This window comes from Ambystoma mexicanum, chromosome 1p (genome assembly GCF_040938575.1).
Source record: "Ambystoma mexicanum isolate Mex_15411 chromosome 1p, UKY_AmexF1_1, whole genome shotgun sequence".
Classification (NCBI taxonomy): Eukaryota; Metazoa; Chordata; class Amphibia; order Caudata; family Ambystomatidae; genus Ambystoma; species Ambystoma mexicanum.
This window is the reverse complement of record NC_090921.1, coordinates 629375868-629394548: the sequence shown is the minus strand read 5'-3', so window position 1 is coordinate 629394548 and position 18681 is coordinate 629375868.

The following is an 18681-nucleotide window of genomic DNA, read 5'->3' as shown; positions in this document are numbered from 1 at the left end:
TCAAAGTGAAATAAAATAGTCCAAGTCAGTCAGTCAAACAAAGGAAAAGTCTGTATCAGAAACCTATACTTGCCCTCATGCTTTCCAATTACTAAGTGGAAATGGATGAAATAAGAATGTGTCAAAAGAATGTCAGAATGGCAGTGAAAGTGGCTCACCACTCCCTTCCCCAAGTTCAGTTCACTGAGGGCCATACAAAGTTCCTTCAAGGTGGATCGCATGCGCAGTTGAAAGATTTCCCATGTACTGGTTATGCTTCCATCGCCTATTTCAATGTCAGTTCAAGATGCATCGCAGTTCTCTTCAACTGATTCTTCCGGACTTCCCTCACCTGATTGACAATTCTCAAACAAACAGGTATTCACAAAGTTCCTTCTTAATTTCTTTCCTAGGCTGCCTTTGCCTGTCTTCAAACACTTAAACGTGGCAGAAAAACTTACCAGCTTAACAGCTCTGCTTCACAGAGCTCAGGGAGATCTCCCTTCCCGAACCTTTCTACTTCACTTTCACAATGTTGATCTGTCAGAGACGTTCACAACCGCACAGTATTCTCACCCCTATGCATGACCACTCTGACAATATGGTTGACTTTTCAATGTTTGTGCCTCTTGCATTTCTTTTCACAGAACGAGTCCTCGGCCACTCTGTTCCTTATTCACAAAAGCATATCATTCATTAGAGCAGGCCTACGGATACTCTGTTCATCGTTTCACAAAAATATCAGTTCACTTTCACTTTAGGCTTTTGGGATCTCTGCATGCTCTCTTTCCCTCGTGCCCTTTCCTTCAATGGTTTTCAACACATTTCGCTTTCATCATTAACTGTTCTGTTATCTTTCAAGAAGCATTTAGCAATGTTCCTTCTCATACAGCACTGCTTCGTTATTTTGTTTCTCGTCAGCTCCCTCGCCCGCTAAATACATTCAAGCTTTCAATTGAATGTCTTTTTCCTTCAACACGCAGCCTTGCGTTTAACACTGTAGCTTTCCACAATTGCGTGTATCACAAACTGGGCTCCCCCTTTCTTTGAACTCACCAGCTTTGATTGCTTTTGCATGTCAGGATCTTGCCCACCTGCCCCTCAGACACTCCTGGGTTGACTCGCGACCCCAGGGAGGAAACAAGCAGTATGCTAGAACATGGAGGAAAGGGATTAGCCGACCCCTTGGGTCCTTCTCTGAACTCTCCCGGCTTCCTGGAGACACAGCTCCCTCACCACACTTTCTTCTGCATCAACTTGCAGCCCAACAGCGTCTTGGTATCCAGTTCTCCCTGGCCTGGTTCTTAGCAGCTCCCTCTAAGCTGCTCCTCCGTCTTGCCATACAGCTTCCCTTCCTTCTTGGCCACTGCCTCGCTGTCCATGTCTTTCTGTGCTCAACCTTTCATAGTTTAAAAAACGGTCCATGATTTAAGGTGTATGTGATTGGGACTGAGTTCCGGACTTTGCCTGGCCTTCTAAGTGGGACAAGGCCAGTGCATGTTACTAATGATAATCTTCCTAGTCTTCCTCTTCCTAATCTCAGTAGTTGGGCTGATAAGGAATGGAAGGGAGTTATGGGAGTTGTAGCATCCCATAAAGGCACAGGGAATATGGGGTAAATAACTGTCAGGTAATGGAAGATACCATGTCTCTCCTTCAGGTGTCTCCTCCCCACTCCTGAGGAATGCTCTACCCAGGTGATCCTCCCTCGCTTGTCCAACCCCTGCGTCACGATCCAATAGCAATGGCCCTTTCCTGGCCATCTGAATAACGGATCCCCGGGAACTGAGTCGTGAAACACCTTCAGGTTCAGGTAACAACTGCTGCATTAAAGTCAGAAGGGATATTGTACAAAACATTTTTCAGGTTCTTCAGCTTAAAGAAACCCACACTACCAATCAAGCTAGCTTGAGCCACCAATGACAGGGAGGCCAGGATCTTAACACCTAGGTTTATCACAACTTCCACAGTAGAAGGCAGGGGACCAAGATCGGGCTGCCAAAAGTCAGATGTCCAGGACTGAGTTGCGGCCCCTGTTAATCTGTAGCCACTTTTGGCACATCCAGCTGCTCACTGCTGTTAAGCAGGCTCTCAAATGGTCAGCAGTACTGTCCTGCTCAAGATCCATTCAAAAAGGGATCTGAGTGTCATTGGCATAACAAATAAAATGAACATTAAAAGAATCCATCAGAGAAGCCAGGGGTTCAACATGAACATTAAAAAGAAGAGGGGAAAGACCAGACCTCTGGGGGTCCCCCCAAGCCAAAGCCTCAGGAGGTGACCTAAAGGAGTCCAGCGAGACTGTTTGCAGGAGTACAAAAATGTTTTAAAACAGTCATAAACACTACCACAGATGCCAATAAAACAGAGCCTAGCCAAAAAGTATGTTATGATCAATAGTTTCAAAGGCTTCAGACAGACCCAATAAGATGAGACCTGCCACCCCGCCTTGATCTTTGATTTGGGCCAGGGCATCCAAAACAGAAACCAAGATGGATTTGGTGCCCATGAGCGGGCGAAAACCCAATTGCGCAGAATCAGGAAGTAGGTGATCTTCTAAGAAGGACATAACTGTGGAGTAATTACTGACTCCAAAGTGAAAAAAGGAAGTAAAGAAATGTGGCAGTAGTTTGCCAACATTGGGGCATCCAGAGAGGGCTTTTTTAGTAAAGGGATGATCAATGCATTCGTCATAATAACAGGGATAGACCCATGCAAAAGTGACGAGTTTAGGGCTTCAGCAAGAAGCGCCCGTAACTCTTCAGCTATAGATTTTAAAAAAACGAGCAGAATCTCATCTAAAGGGTATGCGATTTCAAATGTTGCACAGCTTTAAACACTGTGGAAGGACTCATTTTTTTTTGCTTTTTGTTTAATTAAACCTTTACACATTCAGAATAAACAGAAAAACACAGTCACAATAAAATCGCTAACCATCCTAAAAGTAGAAGAAAGTGAAAGAAAAAGAAAGAAAGAAAGAAAGAAAGAAAGAAAGAAAGAAAGAAAGAAAGAAAGAAAGAAAGAAAGAAAGAAAGAAGGAAAAGGGAGACAAATACATAAAATCAAACAAGGTATAGCATAAAAAACATGGATGAATCTGAATGACAAGCCCCTAACACAATTAATAAAAAGAAGGGCAACATATCATAATAAAATTAGAAAATCCGGGTGGAACTTTCTCTGTTCCAGCCTTCACTTAAAAGTGCGAAGCAGGATAGTTTGGAATTCCGAGACCTCAAGCCTATCCCAACAAAGATCAATTGACCCTTATGTTGTTGAGATCTACAAATTAAGACTTTTGATGAAGCCTGATAAAGCCAGGACCTCATGTACATTCTGGATACTGAGGCAGCGCTTCCAAGCTGTATCTTCATCACAGAGTAGTAGATTCAAATCTAGTGCCGACAGATATTTAGCCCTTAAAGACTTTAGTGAGTCACGCTCCAGGACTAGATGTTGCAACGACTCAGATTTCAGCAGGAAAAACCTAAAACAAACAGCGTCATTCATTATTAGATGCCTCCTGAGCTGAATTTCCTTGGTAGGTAGGAGATTCCACCATAACCCAAGTACAATGCCATGATAACACCTATTCGCAAATTGGAGCAGAATATTAGATGGAGATCCTCAGCACTTATGCTCGTGTGCAAGATGAGCTAGAGATATATATGAATGGAACGCGTCAGTCGTCTGAATCCAATCGAGATCGAGCAGAGACATTTTAACCTTCATCGGGTTACAGACCAAGGTCTCCAAATTCAAGCCGATATCATGGAGAATAAGTTCACATCTATCCCTGAGGGCAGTTAGTTCTAAAGAAGAGTACACATTTTCACCCATCAGATGGTTCAGGGAATCAGGTATAGGGGCCATGATTTTCGCATAATAAGTCAAACAGCGCCATTGCACAGAGTGAAGAGACACCTAATCCAAATCTTAGTGCAGATAATGGCACTGCATAGGTACGCCGAGGATCCACCTTCATACTCTGCCATCAATTGCATCCAGTATTGTCTGCACGTTATCCAACATTAGTTCAAGTACATAGATTAATTTTGGCACAATCTTCCCTTCGAAGAACATTAAAGCCGGCTTAAGGGAGAATCTGCCAAACCTAAGGTCAATTTTTATGATCTGGGATTCTAGAAGCTTGGCCTTGCATAGCAAAGCTTCAAAAAACATTTTAAAGCATTTATGTGCTCCAAAATTGAAGACCAGATACCTGACCCTCTCAGATAGCTTCAGAGGCACCCCATCAATTTACCCTACATGTCAGATGTTCTTCACCCTTGCTTTTCTAAAGGCAAGAATTTTCATTTTATTGGGGTTAATAATAAGCCCATTTTCTTTTGCGTATCCCGCAAAGTTATTTAAGAGCCTCTGCAGACCAACCCTAGTTAGGTCGAAGATCAAAAAATCGGCTGCATATGCAAGCCATGTAATTTTTGCCTGCCCAACTTTAGGAGCAATCAGCCCTTCCTTAGCAAGGGTGTGCACAACATCCGACATGTATTGGTTAAACAACCAGGGGGCCAGAACACATTCCTGTCTGACACCCCGGGAAGATCTAATTCTCCGAGACACATACCCCTTTTGACTCAGCCGGACTTGAATCCCACAATTCTCATATATCCCCCTAATGAGCCTCAGCAGCGTCCCTGGCAAGCCCCAGTTAGCCAATTCAGCCCAAGGTTTACCTTGGTCTACACACTCAAATGTGGCTGATAGGTCAATCGAGGCCATATATGTACAGCCCTTTGGCCTCCTCAAAGCATCTTCCTGGAAGCATTTGAGGACAAGCCCATTGATGTTTGTCGAGTGCCCCTTCCTAAAACCAGTCTGAAATCGGTCAAGAGGGTGAGCCGCTTTAGCCCACTCTTCTGAGTGAGAGAGCAAGAATGACGGGAATATCTTGCAGTCGGCATCTATGAGCGAAATAGGCCGATAATTCATTGGTTCAGACCTACTCCCACACTTGTAAATGGGTATCACATGGGCCATGCTCCAGGACTGTGGCGTAACCCCTGTACCAATGATATCCTTAAATTCCAGGCATAGTAGGTTCGCCCAAATATTTGGATCACCCTTGTAGATATTATTTGTTAGGACATTTGGGCCGGGGCTCTAGACCTTTTACATTTAGTTATCAGGGAGTAGATGACACTGATATCCAAAGGAGGGTCCCAGGTGGTACTATCCGAAAAAGCCAGCTATATCGGAGGGGTTTGTCGTTGGTGACCCAAACCTTCCTTCAAAGAACTCAACCCATTCCAACTCAGAGATAGTATTTAGTTGGGAAACTGCATAGTTTGGGTCTTGGCCATTGATAAGCTGTCAGAAAGCGCTGACCTCTGCATTAATCAGGACCCCCAACATATCCTCAGCTTCCTGTTGCAATAGAGTGTTTTTTAATGACTTGCAGGAATTTTTATAGGACTGTTTAATTTTCCACACAAGCTCATAATGAGTACCCTCATCCATGTTCGTCCGGCGGATCAGCCTCATATTCCTCCTCATGGTGCTTTCCGCAGAGGCCAGATCCACATTATAACTGTGTGTATGTCTAGTATGGCCATGCCCCCTAATACTAACCCTAGGAGAGATACCAGAGACGAGGAGACCAATAAAACTCTGGAACTAAATTACTTTGAAATTATTGAGTTTCCAATTGAGGGTAGATAAATTAAGGGTATCCCTCAAATTCTGATTCAGAGTAAAGATATTTATATCCGTCCATCTTACTGCATTGCCCGCCACAGTAGCGGTGACATGGGGCTGAAGTCGGAATTCTCTAGTATTTAATATCAAATCGAAGGTTGCCCTTTGAATGGAGTGGTCACTCCAATCATTCTTTGACGCTTTAAACGACACACATCGATTCATAGGAACGTTGTATAGATAGATGTAATCCAAAATGGAGGAGCTATTCCCCCTATGCCAAGTGTGCCAATCACACTCCTTATGATTCCGAGACATTCTCCCCACCAAAGGCTGTAGGCCCAGGCCCCCCAGTCCCACATGCCAAGCTCTCCCAGCTGCGCTTCGCAGAATGGCCAGCTTGGTCCAAGTGGAGATCCCAGGGGGTTATCTGGAAACCACAGTCAGCATTTAAATCTTCCATCACTAAGATTCTACCATTCAAAAACCTCCCTGACCACTGGTCAATAACTTGGCACACTTTCTCAACAAAGGCATCTATCAATGACATACCTTTATGCCAATATATATTGATGATCAAGATCTTCACAGAACCATCCCGGAAGTAAAGTCCACCCCAAGTATACCAAAGGGCAGGTTTTCAATAATTAACCCAGTGAAGCCCAAAGTATTTTCTATTGCAATAATCAAGCCCCTGAGGGCCTCCCACCCGCACTCTCTTTTGCTAATTGGGTAAAGATCTTATAACCATCCAAGATAGGTATAGAGGTCGGCCATGTTTCTTGTAAACAGATACAGTTGGCCTCTCTTTGATTGGCCAGGAAAATCAGGTTGGTAAAAAAATGTACACTACCACAGGTATTCCATGATTTTAGGCACAGCAAGACATGTTTCCACTCTGTGCCTACACAAATTTGTTCTTTACGGGACCAGTTTCTGCCACAAGGAGGAGATGATGGCAGGCCAGTCTATTTCTTTTCCCCTCACCCTTCCCATTCCCAGAACCCACACTCTCATTCCCTACCTGAGGGACCACACTTCTCTGCTTGTCACTTTTGCAATAAGGGCCCCCTTTTCCATCTCCACCTGCTTAACTTCAAACCCTAGGTTCAGTAGACCCTCACTTTGTGTGAGGATCAATTCCTTCACTAAGGGAGAGTTCAGATATATGATACAGGTGTCAAGATGATCTCTCTCAGGGAAAGCTACTCTCCCAATATCAGTTGAGCCCACCAGTGCTAGAGATGCTATTTCAGAGAAAATCGGCAAGATGTTAGACCGATTCAGAATACCGGATAATTAGGGCCCAGCATACTCGTCATTTTAATTTGTTGGGATCCCTGACTTGCACGCTTATCTTTCAACATGATGCCCGGTACATCCCTCGCCTTTGCGCCCCGAGAATCAGCTACTTCTGGGTTCAATAGTGTAGTTCGAGGACCCCATACTATAGTCCGCTGGTCAAATAGACCTATCCCTCGATACATAGAGTGTGGGGAAGTGTAGACATTGGAGCAGATCCTTAACTCCTGATGCCACTCTGGGATAGTTAGACATCAGGGGGATATCCACTGTCTCATCCAATAACCAGAATGTACCACTTCCACTTCCCTTCCCAAAGTGGAATGGTCCCACACCAATGATCACAAGAGAGGGTAGTTTTCCAGGCTGCCCCACCCCGTCCTCGAGTGCATCTATTCAGCTTGGTGCCATACCTTTTCTGTCCCAGAAAGGTTCCTGTTCACAAATATTCTCACTCTCATTTACCCCAAGAGATGCATACTGTCCACCCCCAGCCTTTACTACTGGCAGAGCTGAGGTAGATACCCCCTCCCTTTGGCCACAGATAGATTAAATCCAGCCAGCCATGGCAGCCTGTGGGCACATTGCTACAAACCCCCCCGTACCCCCATAGAGGAACAGGGGCTCGGGGCACTGCCAACTTCCCCTGGACCGCCACATATGCCCCCCTAGTTGCCAATCCAAGACTTGGAGGGTCATCCCCACCACATATACCCATATTCAATGGAAGTTGGGCCAAGGGGGTAGGGTCACACTGGGCTGAGTTAGGAGCTGCCTCATAATGGAGTACCAGAGGATTATGATCAGTTTGAGCCGTGGAATCAACAGACAAGGCTTTAGATGGCACCTCCAAACTCGAGCTACCATGCTCGATGACAGGGGACCACCTGGAGCGGAATAGAGATTTGTGAGCAGCTCTGATGCTAAGGATACGCTATCTTCCCACCATCGGTTTCTGCTTTTCCAATTTCATTTTTTTTTACATTATTTTGTTTAGGGGAAGGGACATCATTCTCAGGTGCAGCCAGAGTCAACAGATCGCCCCCGACTGTGTGGAGCCACCCCCGCCTTGGCTGTGTTCATTAGTTAGATCAATAGTTGGGCAGGGCCCATGAGAGTCCTTTGAGGGGGAAGTTGTTGATATCAGTTCCACCCTGGACCCCGGCAAAGTTGTGGGGCAGGTTAGTGGTCCCTCCACAGGATTGTTGTCTGAAATGTCAATAATTTCCACAGAGCTTTCAACAAGAATGGGATTAAGATGTTGCCCCCCCATGTCCAACCCCACCTTTCTTTGACAAGCGCCAATCGTCCCATAGCGCATTTGAAGCCCAATTTCCTCCAATTTACTAATCACATCCACCAACATTGCATTGGTGGATTTTAACTCTGCCCAGATGTGGAGACAGTAGGTTGAGTCAAGCGTATTCACTCATCGATACACCTCAGAGTGTGATGGAGTGCTGGGGAATCACTCTGGGTGCCAAATGCCCCTGAACCATCAAATTGAGATTGAGCATGGCCTTCTTGGTCGCGTCCAGTGTTATACCTATCAATTAGATTAGTAAGCGCTGATGGCGAATCCTGCAGCGACGCATCGCATGTTTGTTGCACCACACTTTCAGCGCGGTTGCAAACAGACAGTTCACGATTTGCCACTTGTTCTACTGCCTGATTGGCAAGTTCGATAATGCTGATATCAGTCAGGTCCTTTGGTCCACTCCATAATGGAGTGATCCAACATCGCTTTTCCTTTCATTGCTGGGAAAGATTTCAGTTCAACACTGGTTGCTGCAGCATTTATAAAAATAATGGTCCATGACCCATTGTCCCGAAATTGGCCTGCTTCCAGGAATAGCTCTGGGTGTTTTAAAATGAACCAAAGGCATATTAATGGTGGTGCTTACAGTTGTCCGTCTATTGGTGAGATAAATGTTAGCTTGAGCCACCAATGTGGATGGAAGGGGCCAGGATTAAATTGATCATCCAAGTTTAATTTCAATTGTGGGACTGTCTGTACAGGAATCTTGACAGAGCCCACCCTCTTTTCCAGCTTCTCCCCAGTGTGGGAAACTGGAGAGAATTTACATAGTGAGGTTGACACTGGGGAGAGGTCCTCAGTGATAAAGTTCTGTAAAGAAGGACCCCCAGTCTGTTTCTCCATTACCGTAGTAATGTAGCTACCTACCAATTGATCTTGGCTCATTTGGCTTCATAGCACAGACCGCATTCTGATAGTTAATGCTTGCAACAGTATTTCCAGGGCGTCAGGCCAAACAGGCAGAGAGGAGCAGTCGTATTAGTCTTGATGCACAATCCAGATCAAAGGGCAACCCCCAATAGGGGAGCCCCACAGGCTCTGGAAGAGTGCCTACACTTCTCCTTTATTTCTCCAGGCAGCTTGTAGAGGAGGAAAATGAGTAAGGAAAAAGGTCCCAGGTCAAAGGGGAAAGCCGAACGGCAACCCCTGCAGTCCCCGGGCTTGCAGCAGGAAATTAAGCAGCTGCCAGTTGATTTCGGGTTTTGCTGCAGTTAGTCTTCGGAACAGTAAAAGTCAATAAAGCACAGTTTGTAAATTTTACAAGAGAGACTTACCAGCACAAGACCGTGCGGGTCTTGAGAGTCAACTTTCCGAAAGAAAACACAGGTCCAAGCATAGTAAGAGGGGTGTACACTGAAGGCAGACAATCAGGTATGAATGTAGAGGCATCCCTAGCAATCCCGGCTAATGCCGTTAACTGCTAGTAACTGCCACAAACTCTGCCTCGAACTCTGCTTCGCTCTGCGAGTTTCGGCGTGTAATTGTAGGGTCCTCCTGCTGGTGGACAACGAAAACAATAGCCAGGTAAGACAGCCTCCTGCCAGTAACTGCCACAACTCTGCCACAGACTATTAAATTGAAAACACTCGAACCTCTCTAGATGTGTCCCTGCCTCAGGCAATCCAAGAGATAGCGGCGATGATTTGACAAACGCTTGATTCCGAATGTTTTTCCTAATAGCCTCAATTTTATTTATAACAAAGGCAGACTGATCGTTGCCCAATTCCTGAGAAAGTGGCGCTGTTGATGCCAGTTTAAGGGCAGAGAGATCTTTTACTGTCTGATTAAGTTGTTTTGGCGTATTAGCCGCCAATTGAATAATTCAGCATAGCAGGATTATTTTGCAGCCATTATACCCGAATGATATAAGGCCAACTCTTTCCTAAAGAAGAGGTTCAAAGTGGGGTCAGGACTTATACGCCATTTCTGCTCAGCTCTGCAGACATTTGCCCACCATGCCTGGCATTCCAAAGAGAACCAGGGAGCTGAGGGACGTGCAGTTTCCTTTACCAATTTTAAAGGTGCCAACTTATTGGAAGCTGCCACGCAGGCTGTGATAAACTGAGTTAATGGCAGTGGAAGTGGTTGAGTTCAATTACCCTCTGTAAGATAATATGACTTTATTAGTTCTGCCAGCATCACTGGTTCAACATGGTGCCATGCTCTCCACAATACTTTATGTTGAACTTACTTTATAAAAGGTAGAGGATGAGAAATCTTAAAAGGGATCAATCAATGGTCCGTCCTCAACAGAAAGAACTGGTGAAACGCAACATAAATCTGGAGATGAGAAGATTATGTCAAGGGTGTATCCCTTTATATGCAGACATTGTGACTAATTGTGGCAGTGATAGGTTCTCCATCATCTATATATATATATATATATAAAAGTCAAAAGTTATGTGGGTTTGTGGCAGGAAGATTTGTTCCTTATGCAATTCCACACTGTTTTACCAATCTGCACCAAATCTTGCAGAGTTACCTGTTAGGACGCTTGGTACATTAATGGCTACATGACATTTGGATACTCCACCCCTTTTCCACGGATTTTAGCAAAAGTCACATTTGTTTGTGGATTTGTGGCCTGCCGACAAAGCTGTAAGCCATGTTCACGGGGAAGGTAAACAGAAAATGTATGAGCAACAAATTCACCTGAGAGGTGAAGGTGAAGGCAGGTAGCATTCAGAAGTTTCCAATTTTTTGCTGCATCAGGTGAAATTACTTTTCCAGGGGATTTTTGCGAGATGGTGCCTCCTGACGAAGTTGTAAACCTTGGTCACCGGGAAGGGAAACAAAACACTTTTCTGCATCTGGTGAAAATACTTTTTCAAAGGATTTTTGCAAGATGCTGCCTGCCGACGAAGCCACAAACCATGGAAGTGAAAGAAACATTTTGTTTCTCAACTGGTCCCGACACGAGCAACAAAACTCGAGGTCCCACGTTTGAAGGTGCTAGGATGCACGATTTCCAAGATATTTGCACCACACCGAACTGCACCACGCCAGGGTAAGGCGGAACAGCGATCTACAGGATCATTCATTTTCCAATCTTTTTCTCATTCCTCTGTTCGGCTTTTATATCTCAGATTGTTGTTATGAGAGGGGCAGGGGTCGTCTCTGGCTTTCTATTTATGGCATTTTTTATGGATAAGTTGTATTAGTATTTAGCATTATATTTGTATGAAGGTAAAATGAGAAAGTAGTTTAAAAAACCAATAAACACAATGAATGAGAGTGTTATCATGTCTGTCTGCAGAGCCCGTTCGGGGAACGGTACTTTTGCTAGTACAAGATAAGATGGAGACTGCAGCCGAGCAGTCAGGGGGAATCATCCCAGAAATTAGAATCTCCTAAAATACACACATTATTATGCAGAGGGGCCAGTGATATATTTGGAAAAACTAAATCAAGGTGGGCGATCTACAATAAAAAAATGAAGAGTAAAAGTGGGCGTAGGCGAAAATTCTCACTACCATGGATTCCATGCCTATATCCTGAGTACAAGGTACAGTTGAACAATTTTTAAAAAAAATTAAAATTACGGCACCACCACCACCAGGATGGCTGGCGTTGTGATCAATATGTAAAATAGAATTATACTCAGGCACAATACGGACCATGTCAGGACCCGATGTGACAGTGACCCAAGTTTCTGTTACACAAACTAGATCAGGGGAATAGTCTTGCAGAAATGAAAACCTAGCATGAACACCTGTGATACATAATAACCATCTGTCACTATATTTATGTTTATTGAATTTATATTGCGCTTTAAGCCAAAGCGCTTTAAAAATAAAACCAACAGGAGTGAGAGAAGCATATTTACAAACATGAAACAAGTCATTAGAACAATATGTAGAACAATTTACAAGGAGGACTGGGATAGTGGGGGAAGGTGATGGGGGTTACAGTGTCGGTTTTGTGGTCAGGGAGTGGGAGGAAGGGGTGGAGGGGTGCCTTCTTGTACTCAGACATTCGCTAAATCGTGTAAAATGTGGAGTTATACTGTGTGGGCACATCTTGCACAAGTTGTTGAAAAGCTAACTTGTTTTGTCTGAATTTTGCCCATCCTTCTCATACCTTCACGGAGTGGTGCCAATGGCCATATATTTTCTATGCAATGCTTCTGTTCTCCTTGAAAACACCTATTTATTTTGTATTTATTCATTTTATTAACAGGAAAAGGCAGTGTCTAAAAGATGTTCTTAAATAAAGACCAAGAAGAGCAGGACCAGATGACCAGCGGAAGAACATTCCAAAGTTTTCTGTGAGAAGTTGCAAAGAACGAAAACAAAATGAGGTGCAAGGAGGACATTAAGATTTAAGAAAATTATAATTGGTTATTTATAAAGTGCTTAATACCCAGAGGTTTACTAAGCAAGTACCCGGGGATCAAACCTGTGTTGATCTGCGTCGTCTTGCTTTTCAGGCCAGCGGTTGCCCCTAAGCTATCCTCGCGAGGCAAATAACTGAGAAGAGAGAAGCAATCTAGTTGGCTGACAGACGCAAGCAAGATTGAAAGATAAGTAGGTGCAGAACCATGAACACATTTGAAAGTAATAGAAAGAAAATGAAATGTAAAACATGCTGCAATGGGAAGCCAGTCAGGCTGTGCCAACTAAGGAGAAATTCTGGCCCAAAACTCGGAACAAAAAAGAACACGTAGCGCAGCTGGTACTATAGAATAAAAAGAAAGATGAGCAAGATTAGGCAGCACAACAGTAACTCAGGTGTGAAATTACCATAGTTTGTAAAAATGTGTTTAGTGGAAGAAAAGGTAGGAATGATGCCGTATTTTACCAATATTTAAAAGTGCATACAACAGAGAGAACCCTGTCTTGGCAGGTTAGCATATCTTCAAGGATAAAGCCTAAGTTAGACACACTAGTAGAACTAAGCAATTGTAGCAAAAGAAACGAAATTAATGGTGATGGGGTTGATAGCAGAAGAAGCAGGTAAAAGAGGGATTTCAGTCTTTTTTTGATTACGACAAAGTAAATCAGAAGCCATTCGAGAATAGGTAGATGATAGCCAAGAAGACAGCCTTTCCTGGTGGTCATTATTAAGGAAGGAATGGAGAAAAATGACAGTGTGATCAGCATAGAAGTGTGCTTGTTACCAGAATAGTATCCAAAGGAGGCATCTCTGTTTCAAGTCTCCTGTTTCCTCTATAGCAATTCGCAGAGTACCCTGATCCTGGTGGAGTCACTGGGTAGCAGAGGCTAAGTATCTTTGGGGTTCTAAAATGGTTGAAGGGATCTTTCCTGTGCCTGAGCTTCCATGATCTTCTTAGCTCTACCATTTCCTCTCTCTCCAAGGGCAAAGAGCCTTGACAGCAATTATCTTACCTTGCTCAATTCACCCTCTACTAAACAATCTCCAAGGATATGCTTTAAACTAAATCCAAACCATGGAAGTACCCACTTCACATACATGATGATGTGTGAGCATGTGACTTGGTAGTAAAAGAGAGGTAATTGGTTGGGCTGAAGCCAGATGGTGATTGTCCTAAAAGTAGGGATTCCCTCTCAGTCTTTGAAAATGTTTAAAAAATCAATTTGAGCTTCCGAACTGTACTTCAGTTGACTACAGAAGAGGAGAGTTTGGATCTCATGTACACAATTTAGGCAGCATACAACTTTATATCTAGAAGGATGCCCCTGAATGATGACTTGGTCATCTCAGCCACCTCGTCCCCCTCCAAGCTGACATTGAGTAAAGTCCCATTTTTCATCCCTCCCCCTTCTCATACTACCCAGGTTAGTTCTCTTGCTGCATCCATGGGTGGAGGTTTACTGTGATTACTTCTAAGGCCATTGCCTTTTCATCAATAGGGGCTCATGGGTCAGAGGTTCTTACAATGAGCCCTGGTATGGGGATGGGGACACCTTGATTGCTACTCCCAGGGCCCCTGGGAGCGACTGTATGTCTGAGGTTCTGGCTCTGAGTTTACAAAGAAGGAAAATACTTGATACTGAGAGGATGACCCCGTTTGTGGTCAATAATTCCACCAGTATCTGTGATCAGGATATTAGGGACCAAGTTTGTATTTCTGTGAGCCTGATGACTAAATAGGTTGGGCATTTTGGAAATGGCCTAATTAATTCTGAACAGTCATTTAGTTCCCCTCCACCCACTATTCCCATCCTTGAAGAAGAGGGGCCTGGGATTGATTTATGCTCCCATACTAATTCTACGGCCATGGATTTGGATACCTTGGGGGCACACGCCCAGGAACAGATTACCCCGGATCAATGGATGGTTGTAAAGGTAATTATCATCAATCAATTAAACCAATGCCAAAATGTTTAGGATTTTAATAATTGGATGGACTCCCTCGAGAATTGTGTGGGGAATTATCACATAATTAAGGTGGATGGGTCGTGTCAAACAGACACCTTAACCTGCCACACGATGCAACAGAAAACAATTATTTCTGATAGAGCTGTTAGACATGCCCCGCCTCTGAGGGTAGGTGATCGTACCTCTGTAATTCCGTCCTTTCCTGTCTCGGCCACCAATAACAGCATTCAACTTTCAGCAGGCCCCACTGTCCCTCCGTTGGGAGGCGAGGCAATGGTGAGTTCTATAAACCCCCCACCCCTACTGGGGGACCCTGTGAAATTTCCATCAGTCTCGGGACAGTGAATCATTCTGCGAAAGTTAACAAAAACTATATGTCAAAGACCTTTCGAATAAAGAAGTCCACAATGCCGTAGTTAAGGGACAAGTCCATCCAAAACCTTTCTATGGACAAAAGGAATTTCATTATCACAAATGTTGAGAAGCCATCAGGGAATGAACCCAAAGTGGCCCTAAGGAACAAGGATTTGGCATGGCCAAAGAACTGGGCCAAGGGTGGTTAGACTCTCAGATTTAAAAATAATTGACAGACTGGAAATAAATCAATGGTGTACCCAGGAAAATATGGACTGTGTTTTGGTTGCATGTGGATCCAGCAATTTACCAGGCTTTCTTAGTTTTGTAATTATCTGCCCAAAGGATCAACACATTTAAATCTTATAGTAGAGTAGTCTGTATTTTATTGATAATGTTGGACTACGGGAATTTGATATTCTTTACTGTTGTGCTGAAAGTGCTTTGGTCCTTTTGTTTATGTTGTAAGTGTGTTGTTTTGTTATGGTGCTCCGATGCCTGCGGGCTTTCAGCGCCTTATAAATATATAAATAAAATAAAAATGCCATTTTGCCTCCCAGCTGCTAGTATTTCTGTGGACTATGCACAGCAGAAGTATAATGGTATCCACTATATGGATGCCAATTATTAGGTTACACATTTCCTGGCCAGAAGGCATCCATGTGCATTCACTGGCACCACTTTATAACCAGAGAAGGTGTGCCTGATTGCCAAAGCACACTTTTTTGTAGAAACCATCCTCGATTTCCTTTACCAAAATCAAAACAACTCGTAGGGCTCTTTAGCTGTTAGGGGGGTTGGAAGCGGTGCTGGAGATGTGGTTTCAGGCAACTAGCTGAAGTAAAATTCAAATACCACCAGAAAATAGCCTCCTGCTTTCAGCCATGGTGGGTGCAAGGGTCCAGTGTTTGAGAAACTTGTTTAGTGGACCCAGACGTTCCCGGTATGCCAGAGGTACTGGAATGTATTCAAGCCAAATTCAATGACGAAGTAGACAAAGTGCTAGTCAATGTTCTGTTTTAATATAATCCAAATAAAGCAGGGACAGCATACAAGTATAAAAATCTTGAATCTGTCTCCGAATTCATACAAAACAACACTTTAAGTACCTATGACACATCATATATCACGTCATACATCATCACAATTTTACAAAACCTATGGGGAACGGGGATTGGTTAAGGGATGTGGCTACATATGGATCATATAGGAGTTACACAGTTATTTGGGTACATGATATCTGATGGATCTTCCTGAGACCATCCCAATATTGATAATTGTAAAACACACCACTTCTAAGAAAACCAATTGGCTGGAATACTGCATGGTGGGCAGCATGACCCTAAGGAATTTGATTGGTTGGCTTCTTGCTAACCAACCTTGGACATTTTGAAAGGTTGACAAGATATGCACCAGGCATGTAGTAGGGGTAGAGAGGCCCATGAACTGTCTTCTATTCATTAAACAAATTACCATCCCTCAGACCATGAGCTTGGGCAATCTTTATTTGCTTGACCTTGGAACTGTGTGTGCTTTTAGGGAGTACCCCAGGTGTCCTATCTTCTGCTGGAGCCTAATGAATAGCCAGTGTTTTCCAATTATCATTAATGTGTGTGACATGTTTTCTGTTGCCTCTAGGGACACACTTGATTTATTCTCTATGGGGTTCTTTTGGCTCACTGTCTAATTGAATTTGGCTAAGAAAGGTCAGTTGAGCTCTTATAAGCTTGAATTAATTGGGTAGTATCTTGCATATGTCCTAGAATGCCTTTGATGCACAGTTCCCATCCAACCTATCTGCTTCTGACCTTGGCACGAACTGCCAACTACTGCCTGAGCTCTGCACAGTACTGTATTTCTGGAGAGTCAGCCTTTTGATTTTTCTGAAAACATTCAGGCTTTTCTCTATTTAGAAGCATGCTGCAGTGTCCATTTTAAAGAAGATGGCTGGCATATGGGAGAAACCAGAACGTGTCCCACCCACTAGTCACGAGGGATCTGTTATCCAGGTGGCCAGGACACAGTTTTGCTTTTGGATCCAGTTCCTGGGGGTGGACCAGTGCAGGAGGATCACCTAGGTGCGGGGTCTTCTTGTAGTAGGAGTGGGACACCGGACGGTCAGATGTGGTATCCCCTTCCCTGTAACACCTTTACTCCATCCTACCATGTAGGATATTTAGGAGCTTTACCCCCCACCCTTTTACAACACAAAAACTTTCACACGGTCAGCCTGTTATGAGAAAGAACAGACACCTGAGCAGTATACCTGACATATCCCAAACAAAGGTCAGGCTAAGTCAGGCAATTACTGACCATCACACACACCTGACTTCCATTAAACTTCCCCACACGGATAAAAGGTGGAACATGAGAGCACACTCTGAGCGAGGCAAAGTACACGAGGAAACAGCAGTTTAGGGACAGCAGTTTAATGAGAGAAGACAGCAAAACAGAAGTGGATCACAAGAAAGGAAGTTTTCTTGACCTTTTTGTCAAGGAACTGTTACTTTCTAGAAACCTCAAGAATAGAAAGTGTAAGAACAGGGAACCAGGCTGAAGAATCCTGCATTGTGTGTCAGAGATATCCGGGGCCCTCTCGCAACAATAATCAAGGCGGGGAAAAGCAGCATTCACGTGGTACCGTCCTGGCTCCAAGAACAAAGCAGCATCAGTGAAATCAACACAGCCGGTGAGTTGGGGAGATCGATAAAAGACTGGTATGTGTTGAAGCCAAGGTTGCAAGCAGCAACATTGGAATGAACATTGTTAAAACACATGTGATAAGAGACGCAAGTAAAGTTGAACTGCTGATGAGTGATTGAACTTTCAAAGCAAAATGCAATACATTTGACAGTGATGCGGCACCGCATGGGTGCTCAATCGAAAGACTCTGTAAGGTATCCAGCTGAGAAGTGGCACAAGTGAAAGTGGGGAAAGGTCATATCAAGAAGAGAATGAGTAATTGTGAATTAAAGTGGTCCTGCGATGGGTCGAGCAAAATCCCACGCACAGTCGAAAGTCTTTGATTTTGATGAATAAGGAACTTTTGGAAAAGTAGATTAATTTGGTGCAGTGGAGGGAGACCAGTTGAAGGTTTTGTGTTAAAGTGGGTCTGAGCCCGGCAGAGGGGACCTGGGGTGAACAGTAAATCACCCAAGAAGTTGTAGATGTGAAATTCTAAGAAGAACAGAACTGTAATGGTTGTTGTGTTGCATCAGGCGGTCTGATTTAAGAGACTTTGAATGGCAAAGAGACTTTGGCACAGCAGGCCTGATGTTGAGATTTTTAACTGCATCCTCGTGCTATAGAAGCCAAAGAGTGTGCTGAAAATGTGGGGAAGGGAAGCCAACGGCTTGAATATCCCGACATATCATTTCTTGAACACTTTTCTTTTGCATAATATTGTTTCCCACACTATTTGTATTTAAAAGTAAGGATTGGCAATAGGTTTATTAGTATAGGCTGTTTTATCTTGACAGACTCAATTAGGACTGCATTATTATTATTTGATGATCGTAGCTTGCTCCCATCTTAGATTTAGGATTAGATAGTCATTTTTCAAACCCAATTGAAGTTCAATAAACACCCTTGAACTGTGATCACTTGTGTCTGTCTTACTGTTTGATAGCATGCCTTCCTTATATATGGTGCCAGGCATGGGATGCGACTCAATTGAGACAAATTGGGCAACCCTAAAATTCCATAAGCATAGTCATAGAGCCTCAGATCCCTCTTTCACCACAAAAGATCAATTGGCTTTGATATCT